The 19,122-nt window shown below is 37.3% G+C and overlaps 1 protein-coding gene across 3 annotated transcripts in view; it reads left to right on the top strand.

Annotated features, from left to right (window-relative positions):
• Nucleotides 1–19,122, top strand: part of MAP3K13 (mitogen-activated protein kinase kinase kinase 13) — a 161,299-nt gene that overhangs the window by 29,846 nt on the left and 112,331 nt on the right. Inside the window, exon 1 of one of the 3 annotated variants that reach the window (XM_010853868.1) lies at nucleotides 209–1,574. The exons of the other annotated variants lie outside the window; for them this stretch is intronic. The gene's annotated coding sequence lies outside the window, so the exon portion shown is untranslated. Of the gene's footprint in view, nucleotides 1–208; nucleotides 1,575–19,122 lie in introns of those variants that run through there. 3 annotated transcript variants of the gene reach the window in all.

Genomic DNA, 19,122 nt, shown 5'->3' on the forward strand with positions numbered 1-19,122 from the left:
CTGGATGGAAGGGGAGTTTGGGGGAGAATGGACACATGTATATGTATGGCTGAGTCCCTTCACTGTTCACCTGAAGCTATCACAACATTGTTAATTGGCTATACCTCAATACAAAATAAAAAGTTATAAAGAAAAAAAAAGCAAGCTACCAAGTTTGTCAGATTTTTAAAAACAAAGTTTTAAGTATTTTTTTTTTCTTCATCAGACTTCATTTGGCATATTCTATCAGTTTGGGGTTTATGTTTTCAAAAAGACATTTTGAAATTAAATTACCTATATTTCTATTGCTGCCATAAAAAGTGGTCACAAGCTTAGTGGTTTAAAACAACACAAATTTATTATCTAACAGTTCTGTAAGTCAAAAATCCAATGTGGGTCTCATGAGGCTAAAACCAAAGTTTTTTCAGGCCATGTCCCTTTCCAGAGGCTCTAGGGAGGAATGTGTTTCCTCTGGCCATTTCCAGCTTCTATCAGCCCCCTTCCTCCTCCTTAAGCCAGCAAGAGCAAGTCAAGCCCTCACATGCCTCTCTCTTACCAAAGCTGGGAAAAATTGGACATATCCAGATAATCTCCCTGTCTCTTAAACCTTAACTGCATCTACAGAGTCCCTTGGCTGTGTAAGGTAACAGATTCCAGTGATTAGGGAATGAACATCTGTGGAGGAGGTCATTATTCTACCTGCCACAGTGCTTATTGCAGAGGATCACCAAGATAGTGAAGGGGCCAAATTAGGAACAAGAATCAGACTAAGAAGAATTGAAGATGATTCCAAATATATTGCTTAGGAGAGAATAAGATAATGTTTATAAAGTGATTAGTGTAGTTAAATACATAGTAAATGGTTTTTGCTCCAAAGGCTAATGCTACAAATTATAGAAATATAGTAGCTCAGAGGGAAAGAAGCTTAGGGATGTGGAAAGGGATGATGCAGCATAATATTTTATCTTGTGAAGAGCAGAATTTGGCAGGGACGGGGGGTCTTAAGTTCTCACTTTACATTAGATCAGCAAGTGGTTTCTATGTCAGAAAGCACTACGTTTAATAAGAACTCTGCATTGTTTCCCAACTAGTGAAAGAGCTGGGGCGAATGGAGGTGACAGGGAACTATAATAGAAAGCAACTTTCTGGCCTCTTTCTGCCATGATTATACCATGTATGCACTCTGAGGAGGTGGGAGAACTTTTATGAAGCAAGATTTTTGAATCCCAGAGGATTATTGTGTTGGTTGGTTGGTTTGGTTTTTCTAGGAACATAGGGAAATTCCCTCTGAAACCAAAACCCAGCCATCAGAGATTAGGAGACTCTTCAGGCTTTCTCTGTAATCTTCCATAAATTTGCCTCTTTAAACATGTCCAGGTAAACCTCTGAGAAGTTGCTGATAGGTGGTTATCAAGCAGAAGTTTAATGAACAAACCCTCCCACCTTGTTGGGTGGTAGCTTCCAAGGCCATGGTAAATGTGTATCAGTGAACCTGATCCAGAACCAGCCAGGAAGGGAACAAAGTTTAGTCTGTGAGGAAGCAGGCAGCTGCTGGTAGTTTCATGCTGTCTGATCCGACTTCAGGTTGCTGCAGTGTAAGTACTTTTTTTTTTAATATTTTGATATTTGAATATGAAAGCATGGTGGAAACAATTTCTAAGATTAAATTAAGGTACTAAATCTTGTATACTAGACCTACTTGCAAGAAAGTTTCAGCATTTCACAATAGTTTTATTTATTTATTTTTTTTTTAAGAAAAGGGAAGTCCTAAAGTCTTTCAGCAAGTATTCTGCTAACACAGGTCCTCCTGCTTGCATGAGATGACTTTTAATGTCTTGTCTTTGATTGAGTAAAGGTGCTTACGGTCAGAAAGTAAAAGTGATGGAATATATATCTGGTGCCCAAAGATTGATTATTTCCAAGTAGTGCTGAAATTTCTCCCTGATGTTCTTAATGGTTGCTGTCTCTTTAGTTTAGGCTCTTGTTACAAGATTATGTTAGCAAATATTTAGTAGTCTCTCAGGTAATTAAACTGGAGCTTTTGATGTTCAAAGAAATCAAATGAATGAGAACTAAGTAGAACTAACATGATTTAATCAGATATTGGGATCCTAAATTTAAGAGCAACAGAGTGTATTTTCAAAGAGGAGGAACTTTGTGAAATGGATGGAAATGGCAAGCAGCCTTAGAAATTTCTTGCAACTTTGGAGAAATATGTTTTTTAAGACTTTGACATATGTACTAATTTTCCAGACTAAATTCCCCATACTGTCCTATGTAAAATAAATTTCGTATTTGAAGTTAAAATTGTTGCAGTTCAGCTGTTGTAGTTCTGCTTTGGTACTGGGATTCCAGGAAGTACGCATTGTTATACAAACATTGACTCTATTGAGTGCAGCTACGAGAGTGTTAAGGTTGCATTTGGTGCTAGAGAGGTTGTTATTTTCTATTTCCCTTTTGCCACGATATATCTGGAAAAAAAAAATCTTGGTACTGGAAAATGGTATAACTTTGAACAGAGAAACAAATTTTGATGCGGTTAATATATTATATAAAAGTTATAAAGGCTGGCTGTGGGCCAGTAGCCTTTCAGATCATTCAGGAAGTACTGATTGTTTATACGGAAGTACTCTGGGTTTCCCCTTTGCTCTGGCTTTGCCTCAGACCTCAGGGACGTTTAGTTTATTTTTCTAGTCTGCCTCTTATTCTTGCTGGACTTGAGTGACAGCCCACGTGGCAGTACTGGGCCCCAGCTGGCCCTTGGTGGGATAGAAGCCCAAGACCCTGTCCTAGGCAGGTTCTAGGACTGTAATAAACTGAGACGTTGGTTCATCCTGTAGATGGCTGAACTGCAATGATTCTAGGTTCCTGAGCTGATTAAAACTTTGCCAACTCAGTAGCTATTGCTGGGCTGGTTTACTTATTTAGTAATCAGTTCATGGAGGAGGGGCGGGGGTTGGGTGTCCTGGAAGAGAAGCCAGTATGGCAGGTGACACTATTACCAGGGAAGCAGCTGTTTACTAACCGAATTTGAAGTATTTCGGTCCTTTAACCACCTGGAAGAACACACAGGTGTGCCCGGGCTTAATCTTAACCAAGATACTGTCAGGTTTTTTTTAAAAACCTCCGGTAGCTGTCTTTCACACCCAGACCGTTGCACATACCCCATGAAGCCTGTATGATCTGCTTTCTGACCACCTGTTGAACATCATGGCCTACTTCATTCACTTCACAAAGTTTGCTCTAGCTGCATAAATGTCCTGCTATTTCTAGAACACATCAAGCATGTTCCTGCCCCAGGGCGTGTGCTGCCCTGCCAGGAAAACTTTCCCCTGCAGAATTTCTGCCTTCTTTCCATTCAGGTCTCTACTCAGATACCTCCTCCTCAGAGGCACCACCACCTCACTTCTGCTACATTGCTGCTTTTTCCTTCATCCTGATTTACTTTTCTTAAATAATTTATCAGTAAAATATATAGTCTTTCCCACTAGAATAGAAGTTCTATGAGGGCCAAGAACTACATCTTGTTCAGTGCTATATTGCCAGTGCCCCAAATAGTGCCCACTGGACATACAGTATATACTTGGTAAACATTTGTTTTATGAATAATTTAATATCAGTTGGTACCACTAAAATTTATTTTTAAGCATAGAACTCCACTCCAGTATTCTTGCTGGAGAATCCCATGGACAGAGGAGCCTGGAGGGCTACAGTCCATGGAGTGGCCAAGTCAGACATGACTGAGGAACTAAACACACACACACACAGGAATTTTCATTGAGTTTTTTGAATAGGTGATATATTCACATGGTTCCAAGACCAAAACATATTAAAAAGTTATTTTGAAATCTTCCCACCCCAGTCCCCTATCCATTCAGTTCCCATTCAGGACCCCCAAATCACTATTATAATTTTTATTACTATTACTATATTTTATTATTATCCTTTTCCTATATCTAGAGTTTCTTTATATATCAAGGAATTATAAAATTATAAATAGATTCCTACTTTCCTCCTTTTTACATATACTATTATATATACAGTTAATTTTATCACTTATATGTTGAACCTCTTTCCATATCAGTACATGACAAGCATTCTCATTTTAAAATAGCTGCATAGTATTCCATTGTATAGATGTCTGCTGGCTCAGTGGTAAAGAACCTGCCTGCCAATGCAGAAGATGTGGGTTCCATCCCTGGGTCGGGAAGATCCCCTGGAAAAGGAAATGGCAGCGCACACCAATATTCTTGCCCAGAAAATCCCATGGACAGAGGAGCCTGGCAGGCTACGGTCCACAGAGTCACAAAGAGTCAGACACGACTTAACGACTAAACAACAACGAAAAACCAATCATCCAGTAACGGGCATTTTGGTTATTTCCAATATTTTTCTTTTGTAAACAATGCTGAAATTCACAATCTTGTGACTGTATCATCCCATATATTCTTACAGTTTATCTGAATGATTAAATTCACCAGAGTAGAAACGCTAGATCAAAAGATGTCGTGGCTATTGCCTAATTGCACTCCATAGGGATTGTTTCTATTTGTATTCCCCCAGCAACAAACATATAAGAGAGTTATCAGACTTTCAGATTTTTGCCAATCTGATAACTTAAAAACTGGTTTCAGCATAGTTTTTTTTTTTTAAGAATTCATAATAAAATTTGTGTTAAAGTTTTCAAAACAATTTAAAAATTTTAAATTGTGATTTTAAAAAATGTAACATTTATCATCGTAACCATTTTTAAGTGTACAAATCATTAGTTTTAAGTACTTTAACATTGTTATGAAACAAATCTCTAGAACTTCTTCATCTTGTAAAACCAAAACTCTTTACCTATTAAATGGCAACTCTCCATTTTCCTCTCCCCCATTTCCTAACAACCACCATTCTACTTTCTGTGAATCTGACTAGCATAGATACTTCATATAAGTGGAATCATACAGTTTTTTGTCTTTCTCAATTTAATTTTTAGTTGGAGGGTAATTGCAATGTTGTGATGGTTTCTGCCATAGATCAACATGAATCAGCCAAAGGTATACATATGTCCCCTCTCTCCTGAACCTTGCTCCCACCTCCCTCCCCATCTCACCCCTCTAGGTTGTCACAGAGCATCAGCTTTGGGTTCCCTGCCTCATACAGCAAATTCTGACTGTCTGTTTTACAGATAGTAACACTTTTTGGTTTTTTGTGAGGCTTGTTTCACTTAACATAAAGTGTTCAAAGTTCATCCATGTTGTAGCAAATGACAAGATTTCCTTCCTTTTTAAGGCTGAATAACGTTCAAATGTTCCATTGTGTTGTAGATATCACATTTTGTTTATCCATCTATAGATAAACCCAAAAGTGGGATTACTGGATCATATGGCAATTCTATTTTCTGAGAAACCACCATACTGTTTTCATAGTGGCTATACCATTTTAGCATTGTTTTAATTTTCATTTCTCTCATTTTGAGTAGGGTTGAGTATCTTCATGTTCAAAAGAAACTGCCTTTTGTGTGTGTGTGAACTATTTATATATTTGTCCTTAGTAGGAGTTTTTCTATTATTAATTTGAAAATATTTTTTGCTTTTGTGCCTCTGAGTTTTCCGAATTTAGAAGCTACTCATAAGTAGGTAGAAGTAGTCATAAATACAGGTTTGGAGTAAGAGTGCCTAGGTTTGAACTCTAGATCTGTTGATGTGTGTTTGTGTGTGTGTGTTATTCTCTGTCGTGTCTGACTCTTTGCAACCCGTGGACCATAGCCTGCCAGGTTCCTCTGTCCATGGAATTCTCCAGGTAAGCATACTGGAGTGGGTTGCCATTACCTTCTTGAAGATCAGTTGATAGGTGTGTAATATTGATTGGGCAAATTACTGAACATTTCTGGGCCTTGGTTTTCTTATCTGTAAAATAGGAGTAAAATTGAGTTGTTATGAAGATTAAATGAGATGATGTATATTACATGCTTAGTATAAGGCCACTGTGATAAGGCAAGGAAAAGAAATAAAAGGCCAAATTTCAGAAAGGAGGCAAAACTATCATGATTCACACACAGAAAGATTGTATACATAGAAAGTCTTATAGAAGCTATAAAAAATGATTTCAACTAATTAAAGAATTTAATTAGGCCACAGGTTATAATCAATATAAAAATTGTATTTGAAATAATTAGAACAGCTAAAACAATGAAAAAATAAAAGCAAATATCACCATTAAATTACCAAACACATAGAAATAAATATTTAAAAGAACACAAGACATCTATACTGAAAACTACAAAACATTTCTGAGAAAAACTGAAGATCAAAATTAAAAGTCCTATATATATATAGGTCTGTATATATATATATATATATACACACATACAGTTAACCCTTGAACAATGTAGGCATTAGTAGTGCTGATGACCCTTGTGCAGTTGAACATCTACATGTAATGTATAGTCAATCCTCCACATACACAGTTCATCCCTCTGAGTTCCAAATCTGCAGATTCAACCAACCTCAGATCATGTAGTACTATTGCATTTACTACTGAAAAAAAAAACTCAAGTATAAATGGATCCACTCAGTTCAAACCTGTGTTGTTCAAGGGTAAACCATACCATGATCATGGATTATAGAACTCAGAACTGTTGAAATGCCAATCCTCCTGAAATTGATCTATAGAGTCAATGAAATCTCTGTCAGAATTCTAGCAGGCATTGTCAAGCCGATTCTAAAATATATTTGGAAATGCAATGGATATAGAAGAGCTAAAACAATCTTGGGAAAAAAAACAACAAGGTGAGAGATTTATAATATGTGATTCAAGACTTAAAAGTTACAGTTAATCAAGTATTACTCTAAGAATAGATGAATAATATCAGTGGAACAGAACAGGCAATCCAGAAATAGGTCACATGTACACGATTTTTTATCAAGGTGGCAAGTAAATTAAATGGGAAAAAGATAGTCTTTCTAAACATGTTGCTGGTTGAAGTGGATTTGATTCACATCTTCACATCCTCCACATCCTCCACATCTTTCTCACTTTATACATAAAAATTAGATAGATATGGACCATAAATCTAAATACAAAACTCAGAACCAAAAACTAGGAAAAACAAAGAAAAGTGTATTTGCAGCCTTGGAGTATGCAAAGGTTTCTTTAGTGGGACACTAAAAGCATTAATCATAAAAGTACATTGAATAAAATTAAAAGAGCTTATAGTCTTACTGCAAGACTTCTCAGGATTTTATTAACATTTCTAGTAAGAAGGTCATGCAGCATTTCTCAGCATGTTTGACCACAGAAGCCTTTTTCATCTAGAACATTAAAATACAGTAGTGAGTATGGCATAGGATAGACTTGAAGAAGGATTGCTTTGGTCCTCTCCTCAAAACATACTATTTTTGAGAGTTGTAATAAGTTAATGATCACTTTCTCCCTCTTTGATGTGAATCACTGTAATTTCATCCATTTCAACATAGTAAAGAAAACCCTTCTGCCAAAAGAGCTGTGATCACTTCTCATCCCATAACGACTGTTCAGCCAGCCAACTTTTACAGTTGTTACAACTGGTAGGATTTTGGGCTAGTATCACATTAGACTGAAATTCACTATAGTAAGACGAATAAAGAGTGACTAAGAGTACTAAGCATTTTGCATTCTGCCTGCTACTGATCCCATATGATTGTTTGGCCTGCTTTGCCCTGCTAACTCATTGCCTGGCAAACTCCAAGTTGTTAAGCCCTTGCTTCTCTCAGAGGCTTAGGAGTTGGTAAACTCCTATAGTAATCCCAGTTCCCAGCTTGAAGGTTTTTTCCCTCCTGTCTATGGAATTCCTAGTCTCTGACTCATAGTTCACTGTCCTAATCACATTCCTCTTCCTGTTGTTTCTGCCCATGAACTGATTTTTATGGAATGTGAATTATCACCTAAGAAGTAGGAGAAGAATCAAAAAAGAAAGTAGAAGGAAATCAACCTCAAGTTTTCGTTAAACCATAATTTACCTAAAGGCTATTCAGGGAAAGAGATCTCAGGAAGAAGTCAAATAATGTGATGTCAGTAGAAATATATATATGAAAGTTTAAAGAAGTAGCCCTATAATGTCTTTGAATTATATTTTAAAATTATATTTTAAAAATTGACTACTATAGTATATATTATCTAAAATTTATCCTAAATGCAGAAAACTCATAGCCAGATATGGAAATGTTATCTATGACATCAGAACAGAGCTCTATCTGTGGAAGGACTGTATATGACTGGACATTGAAGTGTTAGTTGTTCAGTCATTTCCGACTCTTTGAGACCCCCATGGACTGCATGTAGCCCACCAGGCTCCTCTGTCCATGGGATTTCCCAGGCAAGAATACTGAAGTGAGTTGCCATTTCCTTTTCCAGGGAATCTTCCCAATGCAGGGATCAAACATGGGCCTCCTGCTTTGCAGGTGGATTCTTTACCATCTGAGCCACCATGGAAGCTGTGACTAGATATTAAGAAGCTTTAATTTTAGATATGACATTAAATTGTTTTTTGGTAGTAAATAAATATATTCTTGTAAAGAAAGAAATTATTGCCCTGACCCTCATTTTGCAGGAAAAAAAAATATACACATAAAATATATATTTGTGTGTATACATTCACGTATATGTACACACACATGTATACACACATACCTGACTGTCACAGATACTTTTCTTGTGTGCTATCTCATTTAATCAGCTCTGTTCATGTCTCAACTTCCTCATCTGGAAGTGAGGTGATAATATCTCACTCTGCCTTCTTCACAGAATACCAAATATAATCATAACGAGATAATAAAATATACTACTTTAAGCATTACTCAAGAATTTAAGGACTAAATCTTGAATGCCATGTTGTGAGATGTTTACCATTGTTTCCATAGTAAAATGGTGTGATGGATCCTGGTAAAATTCATTTCAAAATACATTTGCAATACACACTTGGCAGCAACAATTTGCACAGCTTGTTCCACAGACATCAAAGAAATGATGGAACACCTGCAAAGTATAGAGCAACCTTTTTTATGCTTCTCAATAAATACAACACAAAGTAAACACACCCTTTGCAGTACTTTATGACACACCTCATCAAAAAACTGGCAAGGGAGGTATATACTTGGGCAAATGCTTGGACATAGGATAACATCATAGATGACAGAAGAATTTTACATTAGAAATTGAAAACCAGTTTTTAGTCTGTGTAATAACAGTATAAACAAAAAGGTAAGCCTTACCTCAGAAGGCACCTAGGGATCATGGGGAGTTAAACGGAACGATGTTTATATAACTCTACTGCTTATTAACCTAGACCTGAGAGCTGAAAGAAACTTGATCTCTTTCTAGCAGCCTGATCCTTTATTATAATCAGAATGGAAGTTTTTTTTTTTCTAATTTTATTTTATTTTAAAAGCTACTGAACCCTACCTCTAGACTGTCTTTCGATTGACCTGAAAAACTTTCATAATTTAATAAGATAATGGAGGTAGGGGCCACAGTGCCTGCCAAGTGTCTAGGAAACTGTAAGTTTTCCTCTTTAAAGTTCCCTAAAATGTCTGCTGCTGCTGCTAAGTCGCTTCAGTCGTGCCCGACTCTGTGCGACCCCATGGACTGCAGCCTACCAGGCTTCTCCGTCCATGGGATTCTCCAGGCAAGAACACTGGAGTGGGTTGTCATTTCCTTCGCCAAGGCATGAAAGTGGAAAGTGAAAGTGAAGTCGCTCAGTCGTGTCTGACTCTAACCCTAAAATGTCTAGGGGATCATAAACCAGGAAACGAACCCATCAAAGAAAGACCATAAAAAGTTACTAATTGAAAAACTGAAAAAGGCTGCCTTATAATCACTTATCTGGAAAATGTTTAGACAATAAGGTCCATAGGAACAAACATGAAAAGCGAAGTGGTTTATATGGCTGCTTTGGGAAACTGTGAAGGAAAAAATAATTTTGCCAGAACTTTTTCCAGTTGAAAGTTTCAAGGATAAAGTTTTCACATAATACTCTAAAGAAATCACATGAGATACATGTTAACAGCAATAAGTGCAAATGGGAAATGACCAACCCATAAGTGGATATTAATAGTTCTGGTTCATGGAATAAAGAACAGAAAACATTACATACATACAGAAAACCTTACATACTGGTAGAGAAGTTACCTCCCCTCAATAGAAAGACCTTTATGCCCATCTAATGAATTATGTTTTATTTCTAGAATTTCCTTCTTACTGTTCTTTTATACTTTCCATCTCTGTGATAAAATTTCTTTTTTTAAGATTCCATATATAAATGATAACATACAATAATTGTCTTTCTCCAATTTCACAAAGCATAATGCTCTCTAGGTCCATTTGTATTGTTGCAAATGGCAGAATTTCCTTCTTTCTTATGACTAATATTCCATTGTGTGTGTGTATATATATATACCACATCTTTATCCATTCATCTGTTGAAGAAGGCAGATTACATCCATATCTTGGTTAATAATGCTGCTATGAACGTTGGGGTATATGTATCTTTTCAAATTAGTGTTTTTGTTTTTTTCATATACCTACCTAGTGGAAATGCTGGATCTTTTGACAGTCCTATTTTTAGTTTTTTGAGGAGCCTCCATACTGTTTTCCAGAGTGGCTACCAACAGTGTACAGAGATTCTCTTTTCTGTGTATCCTCACCAACATTTGTTATTTGTGGTTGTTTTGATGATTCTGACAGGTATGAAGTGAACAGGAATTTTTAAAAAGTATTTTATTGATATATAAAAGTACTTCTTTTATTGATGTCTCTGATTTAATTTGTATATGGGCAGTGAACATACTCTTTTAAGATTTCAGTCTGGAAATAATATTAAGAAACACTTTAAGTTTCAGAATAAGGTCTTTGTTAGTGTAGCTATCTTTTCACTTCACGTTTTCTGCAGTTGCTAAATGCAGTGTTCCATGAGGTTAGGCAAGATGGTTAGGGCAAGATGGTTGATAGTACTATTTAAATCTATCTGCTGATAGGTTTCTTTTGTCTACTTCTATAAATATCCATTACTGAGAAAGGAGTGTTAAAATCTCTGATTGTGGATTTACCTATTTCGTTAGTTCTGTCATTCCATGCTTTGAAGCTCTGATGTTGAGTGTGTCCACATTTAGGATTATTATGTCTTCTTGATGAAGTGGCCCTCTTAATATTATTAACTCTCCCTCTTTATCTCTGCTAATGCTCCTTGTCTTGAAGTCTACTTTATCTGATAATAGTTGCATCAGCTTTTTTATGCTTAGTATTTGAATGGTATATCATTCCCTCCTTTTACTTTCAAATTGTCTGTCTTTTAATGTTTGAACTGTATTTCTTAGAAATAACATACAATTGAATCTTCCTTTTTGTAAATCCAGCCTTGGTCTCTACCTTCTAGTTCATCTGCATTTAGTGTGGTTTCTGACATGGTTGCACTTAGGTGTACTCTGTGTTTAGTTTTCTGTTTATCCCATCTAGGCTTTTTGTTTCCTCATATTCTTCCATTGACTGATTAATTGATTTTATTTTATTTTTTATTTATTTTTAATGTAAATTTATTTAATTTTAATAAATTAATAAATTTATTTTTTGTTTCCTCATATTCTTCCATTGACTGATTTTAGTTTAATCAAATGTTTTCTAGTATTCTATTTCATCTTATGACTGTTTAGCTGTATCTTTTTAATATTTTTTAGCACTCCCTTTAGCTATTTTAATATGTATCCTTAAATGATCACATTCTACATATTAATGTTGTATCATTTCTTATAAAATGTAAAATCTGTGGATACAAAACAAGGACTTCTGAAGGGATATTCTAGAAATCTTAAAGGACAAGTAGAAATGAGGAAGAGGTGAAAGGGTACTCTAGGGAGAGCGATAGCAAGATCATGTAGCCTAGTAAGAGAACAAGCCATTCACTCTGACTAGAACCTAGAGCTCAGAGTGGCAGGAACTGAGGGCAGAGAACTCAGTAGGGGACACGCTTGTGTGTTGTGGTGGGTTGAATAGTGTTCCCCTGGAATTCATATTCACCTGGAACCTCAGAATATGACCTTATTTGGAAATAGACTGTAGTTATAAAATTGGCATTAATACGAGGTCATCCTGGATAAGAGGTCATTGGTCTAAATGCAATGAGCAGTATCCTTTTAAGAAGAGGAGAGGACACACGAGGTACACACAGAGAGGAGGCCGTGTGATGACAGAAGTAGAGACTGGACTAAAACAACTACCAGCCGACGGACACCGGGGATTGCTAGGAGCCACCGAAAGTTAGCAAGAGGCAGCGTTCTTCCTTAGAGCCTTCAGAGGGACCGAGGCCCTGCTGACACCTTGATTTTGAACGTCTAGTCTCAGGAACTGTGAGGGAGTAAATTTCTGTTGCTTTGTGCCTCCCAGTTTGTATAATTTGTTACAGCAGACCTAAGAAACAAATGCAATATTTAACCCATATTCTGCTTACTGTGCATTAAGCCCATTGTTTTGGTTTTAAGATATGTTCAGAAATTCTTTTATCCTTCCTTTTAAGAGATAGAGTCCAATTCCTCTCCCTCTGAGTGTAGGTTGGATCCTGATGACTTGCTTCTAATGAATGAATAAAGGGAAAACGAGGGCATGCAGATTTGGAGACCAGGTCAGAGGTTAGCAAACTATAGAGGTGGGCCGGCCACCTATTTTTATGAATCAAGTTGTATTGGAACAAGTATCCCCATTTGTTTACATTGTATGTACCTGTCTTTGCACTGAAACAACTGAGGTAAGCAGTCACAAACCCTATGGCATGTAAGCCTAAAATAGTTATTATTTAGCCCTTTCAGAAAGTTTGTTAATCCCTGAGCTAGGTCATAAAAAGCACTGCAGCTTTTTTGCTTGCTCTTGATAACTCGCTTTGGGGGAAGCCATCTGCCTTGTCACGAGAACTCTCAAGTTCCTGTTGTTAAGGAATTGAGGCCTCTTACAAACATCTGTAAACACTCTTGGAAACACAGTTGACCCTCGAACAATGTGGGAGAGAGGGTGGTTCAAAAATTCACCTGTAACTTACAGGCAGCCCTCTGTAGTTATAGCTACAGTTTCACGCCTAGAGATCCAACCAACCTCAGATTGCGTATTACTGTAATATTTTTTAAAGCCACGCGTAGTTTTTAAAAAGCCACACGTAAGTGGACCCACACAGTTCAAACCCATACTGTGATTCAAGGGTCAACTTAAGTTCCTCAAGCCCCAGGCAAGCTTTCAGATGACTGCATCCCGGTCGACAATTTAACCGAAACTTCCTGAGAAACCCTGAGCCGGAACCACCCACCTAAGCTGCTCCCAGATTCCTGACCTTCCGAAACTAAGTGAGATAATAAAGGTTTGTTGTTTTAAGCCGCTCCGTTTGGGGCCATGTGTTATGCTGCAATACGTAACCAATTCACTCATGCTCCCCTTCTGCAGTTTTCCATGCTGCCTGTGAGCTGCTCTGCATGTCTTATTTATGCCTCTGGCTTTGCTGTTTTAGAAACACTAGGAAATAAGACCTTTATATAAAGAAACCCCCAGATGACATGGATGAGATTTAGGAAACAAAAGATATTGGAAGACAAGGACTCTATTTTATATTTTTAATAATTCTCCTTACTAACTAATACAGCACTATGAGTGATTCAGTTCAGTTCAGTCGCTCAGTCATGTCTGACTCTTTGTGACCCCATGGACTGCAGCATGCCAGGCTTCCCTGTCCATCACCAACTCCCAGAGCTTGCTTAAACTCATGTCCATCGAGTTGGTGATGTCATCCAACCATCCCACCCTGTGTCGTTCCCTTCTCCTCCTGCCTTCAATCTTTCCCAGCATAAGGGTTTTTCCAGTGAGTCAGTTCTTTGTATCAGGTGACCAAAGTATTGGAGTTTGAGCTTCAGCATCAGTCCTTCCAATAAATACTCAGGACTGATTTCCTTTAGGATTGACAGGTTTGATCTCCTTGCAGTCCAAGGGACTCTCAAGAGTCTTTTCCAACATCACAGTTCAAAAGCATCAATTCTTAAGTGCTCAGCTTTCTTTATCGTCCAACCCTCACATCCATACATGACCACTGGAAAAACCATAGCTTTAACTAGATAGACCTTTGTCGGCCAAGTAATGTCTCTGCTTTTTAATATACTGTCTAGGTTGGTCATAACTTTTCTTCCCATGAGCAAACGTCTTTTAATTTCATAGCTGCAGTCACCATCTGCAGTGATTTTGAAGCCCCCAAAATACAGTCTCTCACTGTTTACATTGTGTCCCTGTCTATTTCCCATGAAGTGATGGGACAAGATGCCATGATCTTAGTTTTCTGAATGTTGAGTTTTAAGCCAGCTTTTTCACTCTACTCTTTCACTTTCTTCAAGAGGCTTTTTAGTTCCTCTTCACTTTCTGCCATAAGGGTAGTGTCATCTGAGTATCTGAGGTTATTGATATTTCCCACGGCAGTCTTGATTCCAGCTTGTGCTTCATCCAGCCCAGCATTTCGCATGATGTATTATGCATATAAATTAAATAAGCAGGGTGACAATATACAGCCTTGATGTACTCCTTTCCCAATTTGGAACCAGTCTGTCACTCCATGTGTGATTGATTACTGCTGCTGAACTTGACTGTGACTAACAAAGTGTTAGGCTTGTAAAGCATGTTTATTTGAGTTATTAGGCAGAATGTTCGCTCTATCATGTTACTATTATTTATATGAAAAGGGGTATTTGAGTATGCCATCATAATATTTATTGGTTGCATAGTTGCTTTTCTTAAATATTAACCAGGTTGTCTCTAGTCAGGACGGTGCTGAGTTCTGTGGGTATATTAGTTTTCTACTGATGCATCACAATATTATTTTAGTGGCTTAAAACAACACCCATTTATTATCTCAATTTCAGTGGGTCAGGACTCTGAATGTAGCCTAGTTAGGCCTTCCACTTAGGGTCTTACAAGGCTTTAATCAAGGTGTTGGCCAGGGTTGGATTTTCATATGAAACTTGCCTGGGGGACTCGTGTGGCTGTTGACAGCATTCAGTATCTTGGGGTTGTAGAAATGAAAGCCTCAGCTTTTTGTTTTGGGTTTTTGGGTTGTTTTTTTTTTTTGAGTTATTATTGCCTGTTGTCTAGAGGTATCCCTCAGCTAACAGAGAGCACCCACACTTCCTTGCCATCCATTTGCTTCTTCTCAGTTAACAAAGGGAGAAACTCCGGCAAGACGTGCAGTATGGTTTTCTATAATATCATCACATCATTATGTGCATGTGATCAGTACATTCCAGCACCTTTACGGTGTTCTCTTGGTTAGAAGCAAGTCTCTGAGCCAAGGAAAAGCATTAGCAGGTAGGGATCACAGGTGCCTAGTTTCTGCCAGCTCTTGGCATATAGTGTTCTTTCAAGAAGTTTGGTGGTAGAGGACAGGAAAGTGAGTAGATAAGTCAGAGGGAAATTCTGAAAAGGAGCGACATGAACATGTTTATAGGCAAAGGAGAAAGCGCAGCCAATAAGAAGAGACTGAGGTGATACATTAATCTGTGCCAAGAGTCTGTTAGGTAGTAGGCGCTCAGTTACGTTAGTTGTCTCATACCTCTCCTTACACAGCGTCTCATGACGTTTCTTTAAATATGTATTATACTACTCTACTGTGTGGCATACAGGACAGTAGATACCGTACTAACCAAACTAAATGTATCCCTGACCCCTTTGCCTTTGTGCCTTCCAGCTTAGAAGCAGCATTAGCCATGTCAATAATCACTTCCTTCCAGGCTTACCTCCTCCACCCCTTGTCAACTTTGGCCCTTCTTCCTTTGACTGTGCTAAGCCAGAGTACTCCCCAAATTGTTTTCTGCTGCTGTGTTGATAGTTTTGCCTCCTCAGTTGGGTCCACACTGCTGATGGGTGGCCTTGAATCCATATCTGTTTGAGTTTCCCAAACCTCTTCTGTAACTTACTATCCTGTCTCTATTATCCTTCTCAGTTGACAGTGCTTCCTGTGATAGGGTCTCCCAACTTCCTTTCTACTCATCCCATAATCTTTTATTGCCACCTTCACTTGCCTTTTTTTTTTTGCACAACAAAATATGTAGATACCACAGTTATCCCTACCTACCTTGTGGTCAAAGTTTCAGTCGTAAACCCTCCTACCTCCTCAAAGCGTATTCCCAGCCACGAGCATCCCTCACGGTAATGAAAAGACATACCACCCTGTATAGCAGAATATATTACAGAATCATTGCCAAGCCATCTGTGCCTTGATGTTTGACATCTCCCTTAAAATTAGAGGGGGAAAAAAGCTTTTTAAAGTTCAAGTAACTTGAATGTTAAAATAATAGAGTGTATTTATTAAATCAGCAAGTCTTAAAACTTAATTTTGTTCCCAAAGTAATACACTTGTACTTCATAGAAAATTTAGAAATTTAGATTAAAAGAGAAGAAAATAAAATTATCGCTATCCCTGCATCCAAATAACTATGGTTAACATTATATTTATTCTTCTAGTCATATATATGTGTTAGATTCCATGGTACCAATTATCATGTTACCTTCCTTATCCATATTTTGTTATGAATACTTTAATCTATTTTTATATATCAATACTGTAATATATAACTTGTAAAGCTTTTAAATATTTTAAATTTTACTCATTTAATAAAACTTCCCTTTACGGGTAGTTTATTTTCCCAATGATTTATATTTTAAATAATTACATGATGAAATCTGTATAGCTAGGCCCTTTTTGCAAATTCTTGATTATTTGTTTAGAATAATTCCTTGAAGTTTAATTTTAGATCAAAGAATATTTACATTTAAGCCCACTGATACCTGCTATCAAGTAACTGTACTTCAAAAAGGTTGTAAGAAGTATTTAACCATCAGCAGTGTGTAAGAGTATCTGTTTTCCCATATCTTTTCCAAGGCACTTTGCAAGGAGAAACCGGTATTTCATTTTGATTTAATTTTCATTTTTTGATAGTGAAGTCACACTTTTCCCTTATTATCCATTGTATATGTTTTTTTGTAACTTGTCTGTTCATGGACTTTTTCTTCTTCCCTTCATCTTATTTGTATGTTTATCTACTTTATTATTTTTCGAACTCACAGTTGTTCAAATTAGTAATAGTATATTTTGTGTTTTCTGGTAGCTATGAATGGTAGCTTTCCTTTAACACAAAGGACAAACTGGTTTTTCTTTTTTAATTAATTAATTTATTTAGTGGCCTTGTGCCTTAGTTGCTACACATGGGATCTTCATTGCGTCCGGCGGACTCTCTGGTTGTGGTGCACGGCTCAGTTGTTCTGTGGCTTGTGGGTTCTTATTTCCCTGACCAGGAATTGACCCCACATCCTTGCTTTGCAAGGTGAATTCTTAGCCACTGGACCACCAGGGAAATCCCTGATTTTCCCATGTAAGATAGACTAGAGAAAAATGACATACATATGTATGGCATACATGTATACATAGGTATATATACAGATATGTGTTTGTGTGTATGTCTTTCAAGCATAGCTTAACAAAGCCACTTAATACAGTTCTGTGTAATTATTGACTTTCTTTATGCAGTATTAGGATCATCATTCAAGGTTTTGGAATAATTAGTCGTTTAATAAAGTAAAGCATAATGACATTGGTCTCAGTCTACTTGTCTGACTTGTAAATTTTTCCTCAGTAATATTATTGTATTGGATTTTCTCTTTTAAGTTTTTCAAACATTCTTCAAGTTTGCAGTAGGTGGCAGCAACAGAAAGCATTCTTTCTTTTGGTTCAAAATGTAATCAGGCATTCATAGGGGACAATATAAATGAACTCACCCTAAATATGAAGAGCTTTATGATAGAGGCTACTCCAGAAATGTAAATTTAGTGTGAAATTGGTGAGTATTTCATAGCCCATTTTGGAAGTAAGCTCCAACAAATACTCTTTTGGGGAAATTGCATTTTATTTTTCAGTGTTGCAGGGTTTACTTAGCATGTTTTATTATTTTGGGGAATCTTATTCCCCACCATCTCCTCTTTTTATATTTACAGTGAAAGCCACTCAAGACAACCAGTCTCTTTTCTAGAGGAGTGGCCTTTTCAACGATGACCCTTTAATACAGAGCCTTGAGTAATTTAACAGACTAAAAATCCATGCTAAGAATATGTGGCCTTTTTAGGCCACTGCTTCCATTTTGAGTGGTCTTAGAGCTTCATTGTGCTAATTTTAAAATTCAGGGTCCATACATGTCTCAAGAGTATTTGTAATAATTTTCTTTAGATCATAACAGTTCCCCCCAAGTTGGTTTAGCATCATCTGTAGTCCATTCGGGTTTCCCAGGTGGCAGTAGTGGTAAAGAACCCTGCTGCCAATGCAGGAGACATAGAGATGTGGGTTCAATCCCTGGGTCAGGAAGATCCCCTGAGGAGGGCATGGCAACGCCCTGGAGAATCTCATGGACAGAGGAGCCTGGCGAGGCTACAGAGTCAGGGGTTGCACAGAGTTGAACATGACTTAAGTGACTTAGCACACATGTATAGCCCATTCATGAGAAGGGCAAGCAACACCACTACAGAGGATCTGGGGACACACCGGCTTTAGTTTCCAAACTACAATGACAGGTGGATATTCTGTCCCCTAGGACAAGAGGGGTGGCTGTAAGATAGACCTAGTGGCTGTTGAGGGGGGAAAAGGTCCACTTGCTGCTCTGGTCATTAACGCTTCCTCCTTAGCAAGAGTACAGCTTAGAAAAGGTTTCTGGTGAAGTACAGCTGTTGTTAGCTAGCCAACACAGAAGAGATCTCTAGGCTTTAGAGGTGGTTTTTAAAAAGATTACAGCATTAAAATTTTGCAGGCTAAGGAAAAAGAAGAATTTCATGAGAATTAAAAATATATTTCAAGCCCCTTGCATGTTTAATTAGGGTCCAACAGAGTTCTTAAAAATTGATTCAGAAATTCTTGAATCATATTTTCTGTATTTCCAAAGCTCTAGTTATCAGGAGAGAAACTGATTCTTGTTTGTCTGGTTTTAGTAGTATCGTAGAGGTAAGCTAGTATTTTTTTTTCTGTTAGATTGCAGATACCTTTGAGACAATAAATAAATAAATGTGATTTTTTTACATTTTTGTTGGCTTTTTTTTAGAACTAAGAACAGTATCCTCTTCCAGGAATAC

The sequence above is a fragment of the Bison bison genome, unplaced genomic scaffold, assembly GCF_000754665.1.
Source record: "Bison bison bison isolate TAMUID 2011002044 unplaced genomic scaffold, Bison_UMD1.0 scf7180017864333, whole genome shotgun sequence".
NCBI lineage: Eukaryota > Metazoa > Chordata > Mammalia > Artiodactyla > Bovidae > Bison > Bison bison.